Source organism: Myxine glutinosa, chromosome 1, assembly GCF_964187855.1.
Source record: "Myxine glutinosa chromosome 1, kmMyxGlut1.1, whole genome shotgun sequence".
Taxonomy (NCBI): domain Eukaryota; kingdom Metazoa; phylum Chordata; class Myxini; order Myxiniformes; family Myxinidae; genus Myxine; species Myxine glutinosa.
Window position 1 is genome coordinate 240,252,612 of NC_136261.1, and position 9,125 is coordinate 240,261,736.

Here is a 9,125-nt window from a genome sequence, read left to right on the forward strand (position 1 = left end):
GCTCGCCCAGAGCGTCCTGGCATGCCCGCTATCGCCTTTCCAGGGCTCGCCCAGAGCGTCCGGGCATGCCCGCTATCGCCTTTCCAGTGCTCGTCCAGAGCGCCCGGGCACGCCCAGCCTCGACTTGCCAGGCCACAGCCAAACACGCCCGGGCAGGTCCAGACTCGCCTTTCCAAGGCTCGCCCTTGACACCCGGGCATGCCCAGTATAGCTTTTGCCGGGCAAACTTCCCGACATAAATGTGTATATATATTGCTGCCCGATAAACGGGCTTGTCAGAATACCTGAGCTGTTTTGTTTCAATAAAGCAACTCGGACGAATTCCGTCTTTGGTCGCGTCAATTCTTTCGACTCGCGTTGGAGCGCAGTTCCTTCATTGGTGACCTACCGACATGGACACGGCAGTGACGCTTAAACTGCCTACCTTCTGGGAGGCTCACGCGGCTGTTTGGTTCGCCCAGGCGGACTCCCAGTTCGCTCTGCGAGGCATCACCGCGGACGACACCCGCTTCCACCATGTTGTGGCAGCGCTCGGTTCCGCCACCGCGGCCCGCGCCTTGAGCCTCCTCGAGCACCCGCCGGCTGCTGACAAATACGACGCGCTGAAGACACTCCTCCTCGACGCTTTCGCCCTCTCACCGGCAGCACGCGCACGGCGCCTGCTCGCTCTGCCCGAGCTCGGCGACACGCGCCCGTCCGAGCGCATGGACTATATGCTCTCGTTGCTCGGTGAGCACTCTCCGGATTTTCTGTTCCGCGAGCTTTTCCTTCGCCAGCTGCCTCACCCGGTACGCCTCGCCCTGGCTGGCACGTTGATCACGGATTCCCGCGCCCTCGCCAGGGAAGCCGATAAGATCTCCTCGGCGGGCCAGCACATCGGCGCGGTTACCTGGAGCCCGCCGCCGTCCGAGGCGACGCCCACGACGCCCGAGCGCCCTGCGCAGTTGGAGGCCGAACTGCCGGTGCAACTGGCGGCCGCCACGCCGCACCGCCCGCTTCCGACATGACGGCCGGGGCCTCCATCTGACCGGGCGTGGTGTTATTACCACGCCAGGTTCGGACACAAGGCTCGGACGTGCCGGCCCCCGTGCACTTTCGGCAGGTCGGGAAACGGCCGGGCCGGCGTTCATTCCCAGCCATGAGCGCCGGCCACTCGGGCAACTTGCTGTTTATTCGGGACAAAGCGTCTGGGCGGCGTTTCCTGTGTGACACCGGTGCCCAACTGAGCGTCATACCCGCCTCCGAGCAGGACAGGCGGGACGCCGTTTGCGGCCCCTCTTTGGTCGCTGCTAATGGCTCGGCCATACGCACTTTCGGCCCACGAGTCGTCACCCTCTGCTGCGGCAGCCAGCGTTTTCAATGGACTTTTGTTACCGCCAGCGTCCCCGTGGCTTTGCTGGGCGCCGACTTCCTCTGCGCGCACGGGCTGCTGGTCGACGTCAAACGACGTCGCCTTGTCCACCCCGAGACCTTCAGCTCCCTGGCGTGCACAATGAGCAGCTCCGCGCCGACCGAACTGGCGTGCGCCCTCCCGGCAGCGAACGAGTTCGCTCGCCTGCTCGCGGAATTCCCGGCCCTCACGCGGCCGACGTTTTCGGCTGTCGCGGTGCGGCACGGGATCGAGCACCACATACCCACTACGGGCCCGCCGGTCTATGCCAGGGCCCGCCGCCTCGACCCGGCCAAGCTCGCCGTGGCGAAGGCCGAGTTCGACGCGTTGGAGCACCTCGGCATCGTGCGGCGCTCCGATAGCGCGTGGGCCTCGCCACTGCACATCGTGCCAAAGCCGGGGGGTGGATGGCGCCCGTGTGGCGACTACCGCCGTCTCAACGACGCTACCACCCCCGACAGGTACCCGATCCCGCATATTCAGGACTTTTCTGCCCGTTTGGCGGGACGGGTCATCTTTTCGAAAATTGACCTGATACGGGGCTACCACCAGGTACCTGTCCGGGCGGCCGACGTCCCGAAGACGGCCGTCATCACGCCGTTCGGCCTGTTCGAATTTTTGCGGATGCCGTTTGGCCTCAAGAACGCGGCCCAGGCATTCCAGCGCTTGATGGACGGCGTGCTGCGCGACCTGCCGTTTCTTTTCGTCTATCTGGACGATATCCTCGTCGCCAGCACGTCCCGCACCGAGCACCTCCTCCACCTCCGAACACTGTTCGGTCGCCTCAGTGAGCACGGCTTAATTGTCAACCCGGTCAAATGACACTTCGGCGTGACGACCGTTGACTTTTTGGGCCACCGCATCACCAAGACCGGGGCCGTGCCGCTGCCGACCAAGGTCGAGGCCATCACCACGTTCCCGCATCCCCGTTCCATCAAGGCCCTCCAAGAGTTCCTCGGCATGGTGAATTTTTATCACCGATTCGTGCCCCGTGCTGCTCAGCTCATGCGGCCCCTTTACGAGGCCCTCCGGGGCAAGCCGGCCAAGCATGACATGGTTTGGTCCGCGGCCATGGACGCGGCCTTCGCCAGCGCCAAACGGGCCCTCGCCGACGCAACGCTGCTGGCTCACCCGGTGCTCAACGCGCCCATCGCCCTCACTACGGACGCCTCCAACTACGCGGTGGGCGCCGTCCATGAGCAATGGGTGGACGGGGTTTGGCAGCCACTCGCCTTTTTCAGCTGGCAACTCCGGCCGAACGAGTTAAACTACAGCACGTTCGACCGCGAGCTGCTCGGGCTATTCCTGGCCGTTCGCCATTTCCGACACCTCCTGGAGGGCCGCCCGTTCACGGCTTTCGTCGACCACAAGCCATTGGTCTACGCAATGGCTAAGGTCACGGAGCCGTGGTCGGCCCGCCAGCAGCGCCACCTCACCGCCGTGTCGGAGTTCACCACGGACATCCGGCACGTCGCCGGCAAAGACAACGCCGTGGCCGACTGTCTTTCTCGGGCCAGCGCGAACGCGGTCCACCTTGGCGTGGACTTCGCGCTCATGGCGGCCGACCAGATCACTGACGCCTCGGTGCAGGCACTCCGTGCGGCGGACACGGGCCTCCGCCTGGCCGACATTCCCTTCGCGGGCACCGTCCTGCTCTGCGACGTCTCCCAGGGCCAGCCTCGCCCCATCGTGCCCGTTTCCTGGCAGCGCCGCATCTTCGCCTCCATCCACGGCCTTTCTCACCCGGGCCGGAAAGCTTCTCAGAAGCTGGTGTCGGCGCGTTTCGTCTGGCACGGCCTTCGAGGAAACATCCGCGACTGGGCCAACGCCTGCACGGCCTGCCAGCGGGTCAAGGTCCACCGCCACACCCAGGCCCCGCTGGCACCTTTCGCCGTGCCTGAACGGCGTTTCGACCACGTCCACGTGGACCTGGTGGGTCCCCTGCCCCCCTCGCGGGGGTTCACCCACCTGCTCACCATGGTGGACAGGACCACCAGGTGGCCGGAGGCCGTGCCCCTCACCTCCACCACCACCGCCGACGTGGCGCAGGCGTTCATCGCCACCTGGGTCGCGTGCTTCGGCGCACCAGCGGACATCTCGTCCGACCGCGGCCCACAGTTCACGTCTGAGCTTTGGGGCGCGGTCGCCCGTTCGTTGGGGGTCACGCTGCACCGCACCACGGCCTACCACCCCCAAGCCAACGGGTTGTGTGAGCGGTTTCACCGCTCCATGAAGGCCGCACTCATGGCCGGCCTTCAGGACGACGGTTGGGCCGACCGGCTGCCGTGGGTCCTTTTGGGCCTTCGCACGGCCCCCAAGGAAGACCTCCAGGCGTCCGCCGCCGAGCTCGTCTACGGCCAGCCGCTCCGCGTCCCGGGCGAATTCGTGCCCGACGCTACCAGTCCCTTGTCCGCCGCTCGCCAGCGCTCGGACCTCCAGGAGGCCGCCCGACGATTTGCCCCCGTGCCGACGTCCCGCCACGGTGGCCCCCAGTCCTACGTCCCCCCGGCGCTTCGCACAGCGGAGTACGTCTTTGTGCATCATGACGCGCACCGGGGGCCACTCCGGCCGCCGTACGACGGGCCCTTCCGGGTCCTGCGACGGGGCGACAAGTCTTTCATCGTCGACTTCGGCGGCTGGCCGGACCGGATTTCTGTGGACCGCCTCAAACCGTCGCACATGGACGTCGACCGACCACCACGGTTGGCCCTTCCTCCGCGGCGAGGCTGCCCCCCGTCCACAGTTCCCCCCGCTCGACCACCCACCACCACGTCGGACCCCTCCCCACGACCCTCCAGGGGTCGCTTCGGCCGGGTCATCCGGACCCCCCTTAAATTGACCCTGCCAGTGCAGGTCGATTCTGGAGGGGCGTGTGTAGCGGTTACCGCTGGATGCACACAATCGCCTTGCACTGGCCAGAACACGGCCAGACGCGCCTCTCCCGGGCATGCCCGGACTGACTGTTCCCGGGCACGCCCGAACCTCCCGGGCACGCCCGGTCTCGTCTTTCCCGGGCATGCCCGCTCTCGCCTTTCCAGGGCTCGCCCAGAGCGTCCGGGCATGCCCGCTATCGCCTTTCCAGGGCTCGCCCAGAGCGTCCGGGCATGCCCGCTATCGCCTTTCCAGTGCTCGTCCAGAGCGCCCGGGCACGCCCAACCTCGACTTGCCAGGCCGCAGCCAAACACGCCCGGGCAGGTCCAGACTCGCCTTTCCAAGGCTCGCCCTTGACACCCGGGCATGCCCGGTATAGCTTTTGCCGGGCAAACTTCCCGACATAAATGTGTATATATATTGCTGCCCGATAAACGGGCTTGTCAGAATACCTGAGCTGTTTTGTTTCAATAAAGCAACTCGGACGAATTCCGTCTTTGGTCGCGTCAATTCTTTCGACTCGCGTTGGAGCGCAGTTCCTTCATGAGCAATATTGTTTACACGGTTTTTCTTTCTGCAAGACCGAAGCTCAAGGAAGCGCATGAAAAAATTGGCAGTGGGGTTTTGGCCAACAAGTGGGCACGGCCAGCAATGACAAGAACAGGAAAGGAAGAAGGAGGTGAGAGATAGGAGAGAGAGGGTGAGAGGAAGGAAGGACTGAAACGAATAAGTAAGAGGTTTGGTTAGGAAGAGTCAATGGTAGTAATAAATATCATGGCCATGGGTCAGGATGGGGGATGACACAAGGTGGCGGTGCACTGCCTGCTTGAAGCCCTGGAGGAAAGAGTGCACAGTAACAACCTTTGGAAGGTGGTTACACAAATGGGAGAAGCAAACGAGTTGACATGTGCAGTCAGCTTGGATTTTGGAAGTTTAACAAGAATGTTCTTGGAAGAACATCTGCATCCTGGTTCCTGGAGATGCTGGGGAGGGTCAGAGGACAGATAGCACAGGGAGCAATATCATAGAAAAGATTTTTTTCTGTATGAGGCTCTTGGAAGAGCTAGTACTGGTACATTGAACGGATCAGGACACAACAGGACAAAAGGAACAGTTGAGAGAGGGGGGAAACACCAACAGCAGAGCCGAAGACAAAGACAGAGGGGGGCGGACAAACAATGGGTGTGGGGAGGAGTGGGGCAGCAGGACAGGATACATGGGGTGGACAAGATGGATACAGAAGGAAACTCTTGGGAGGGAAAACTAGAAATTTGGAGGGAGGAGTGAATTGCGTGGGGGTGGTAGAAAGTAAAGACCACTGACCTGCCTGTGATCTGAAAGTAACAGACCTTATGCTTTCGCTTTGTTGTGGGAGATTCCAATAATAATGTTGGGAGCATTAGATTCCACAGAATCCAGAAGAGACAGATGTGATGCTGGTGTGCCAGCTCATAGAGGACAGCAGTACTCCATTGAGCTACGGACAACGTCCTTGTAATGACAATGTCCTTAAAATTGATGACACTAATAAAACTAATAATAAATAAAATTAAATATGAACTATTAATTAATTTATTAATCAATCAATTCATTAACTGTTTGCCATTGGGTGTGGGGAGGAGTGCGGCAGCAGGACAGGATACATGGGGTAAATCCAGGATACGTGGATTCCACAACCTTTGCAATTGATCCATCAAATTGTCTATTTCATCAAGATTAAAATTGACGATATTGATCAAAGCTCGGGTCAATAGGATGAAAAGTGAGGATTTTTCAGATTGAAATTGATGATTTTAGAAGTTTGACCTTGAGTTGACTTTTTTTTTCTTTTCTTTTTTGTATACAGAATCGAGGCTCGTGAAAGAGCTAACATTTATTTCACAAACAAATCAAACAGACAAACAAAATATATAAAAAGAGGGAGCGGAAGACAAGATGGGGAGAGAAGGGGAAGCACACAAACACAACATTTGAGAGCAACGAGATGTGAGGGAGGGAGAGGGCTTGGGGGGAGGAGGTGTGGGAAGGGGGGGGGGAGGGAGAAGTATAAAACACAAGGACACCAAGGACTTCCAGGACAGAGGTTGGTATTTCAAAAAAGTGGATTTGGGGTGAGATTAGCGGGGGTAGAAAACATCAAGGTTTTGGAATGGGGAAGATAAGAGATGGTGGTAAACAGCTGTTATAGTGTTATAAAGACCTGGAGGGAGGAGAGGGATTGAAGAGAGTGAGGGAGTTTGTTCCAGAGGCGGGAGAAAAGAGGAATGAAGGAGTGAAGGTGAGCAGAGAGTCTTGATTTTGGCAGTTTAACCATAAGAGGGTTGCAGGCAGATCTTGTGCGACCTGTAGGAATATTTTGGGGACAGAGCCCAGAGAGAGCTGGGGGGGGGGGCAAGGCCAGAGAGGAGACGGTAGAAGACGGAAAGACCACCAACCTGCCTGCGGTGAGTGAGTGAAAGGCCCTTGGAGTTAGCTTCATCACGGGAGATTCCAATGATTCTGAACGCTTTGGTTTCAAGCGCGTGAAGCCGATCTCGGTGTGAGGCAGGAGCACCAGCCGAGAGGGAAGAGCAGTACTCCATTGAGCTGCGGATGAAAGCTTTGGATGTGGTGAGGATCTCAGAAGTGCCAAGGAAGGACTTCCCACGAAGGAGGATGCCCAGTTGGCGACTGGCTTTGGAGGCCAGATTTGAAATGTGGTTTTCCCAGGAAAGAGCATGGCAGATAGTGAGACCCAAAAGCTTGAGTGACAGAACTTCTTGGAGAGGATTATTCAGAAAGTGGATGGGAGGGTTGTCCAGTCGTTCTTTTCGGAGAGACATCGTAAGAGTGTGAGATTTGTCAGGATTAAAAGGCATGTCCACTTGTTTGCCCAGTCTGTGAATTTGTCCAGGTCTGCAGAGAGTGAGGAGGCTGCAGACTGCCGATCTGAGGGATGAGGAATGGAGCGACAGAGAGTAGAGTCATCAGCAAAGAGAAAGTGAGGATTTTCAAGAGAGTCAGAGAGATCATTGATGAAGACCAGGAAAGCACACGGCCCAGAACACTGCCTTGGGGAACTCCAGCCTGAACAGGAAGAGGAGATGAGAGAAACCCATTCAGGGCCACACGTTGACAACGACCAGAGAGGACGTCCACCAGCCATGCGTGGAGATTTCCATGGATACCAAAGGAGGAGGGTTTGGTGAGCAGAGCGGGGTGCCAGACCATATCGAAGGCACATGATATGTCAAGGGAGACAGCTCTAATTTCCTGATTGGCATTGAGGACCTCCATCCATTGTTGAGAAGGCAGAAGCAGCATGTCCAGAGTAGAGTGACCAGGTCTGAAACCAAATTGATGATCAGAGATAAAGCCATTGGAGAAGAGGAAAGATTTCATATCGGAAGCAATGATGGAATCCATGACTTTGCTGATAATTGGGAGTTAGCTGATTGGTCTGTAGTTGCAAGGATCTGTTTTTGCACCTTTCTTGTGTAAAGCGGTAATGTTGGCTGATTTCCAAGCATATGACAGATGACCTTGAGCAAAAGAGAGGGTGAAGAGAACAGAGAGAGGATGTGAAAAAGCGGCAGAACAGGATTTTAGGACCCGTGGGCTGATGCCGTCAGGTCCAGTTGCAGAATCAGAGTCGAGGGTTGACAGAAACTTTTCCACCTTGTCAGGAGGAAAGGACACAGAGTCCAGGAGCAGCTGGGTACGACTGGGTACGGTGGGTACAGAGAGGGATGGGTTTGGGACACAAGATTTAGAGGCAAACACAGAGTTGAGGCATTCAGCTTTTTCACATGCGGAGTCAGCCGTGTAGCCGTTTGAGGTGAGGGAGGGGATGGAGGGGGAACAAACACCAGAAACAGATTTGACCAGACGCCACCAGGATTTGGAAGAGGGAGACAGATAAGAGAGTTCGGTCTTGAGAACGGAGAGATATTGTTTCCTGGCTCTCCTGAGGGTGGACACACACTTGTTTCGGGCTTTGTGAAAGGAAATGAGATTTCCTTCCGTTGGATTTGCTTTCCAGGAGACGAACGCAAGTTGTTTCTGGGCAACAGCCTCACCACAAGATTCCGTGTACCTTGGACGGGAGGAAGGGTATGACAACTGAAGACGAGATGGGATAAATCTGTGCATGAGTGAGAGCAATTTACTTTGGAAGAATTCCCAGGTTGAGTTGATGTCAGAGGCAGTGGAGATGGGAGACCAGTCTAGATGATTGATGGCTTCTTGAAGACCATGCCAGTCGGCCTGAGTCAAATTCCAGACTCGTCGACGCTGAGGAGGCTCTCTGAGAATGGCCAGGGAGATATCCAATTTAAGAAGCAAATGATCAGAAGAACCGAGTGGAGCAGAAGCAGAGCAGCAGACGGTTGCAGGGAAGTTAGTGTTACATGTTCCTCCCCGGCCTCCTGGTCTCGGTAAACCTCCGAACCCCGAGAGGAGCCACGGCAGAAAAATATGTTATTCTGTGTCAGTAATCAATAGTGAAACCACACCAATGATTATAAACGAACACAAGTTGTATTAAAAATCACACACAAGAATAACGGTACAACCAATAGCAATCCAAAGTGCACTCGATACATCTTAAGATGGTACCATCAGCTAAAGTAAGATAACTCACTGCGCTCCCAGTGAATGAAAAAGAACACTCCTCAATGTCTATATAACTCAAAGGTGATCCCCTCCTGCGAGTAGTGATGAGGTGAAGAGGCGATGAGGAGATGAGGCGTAGGTAAAGCGTGGACCCTCACGTGGTCCAAACAAAAAACAAACTGGCGTCGGAAAGGGAAATCCCAAAGGCGCGATCCAGACGTGCACGTTCACTGTTCAATCAGCGAACCGCCACGTAATCTTCAAATGCCGC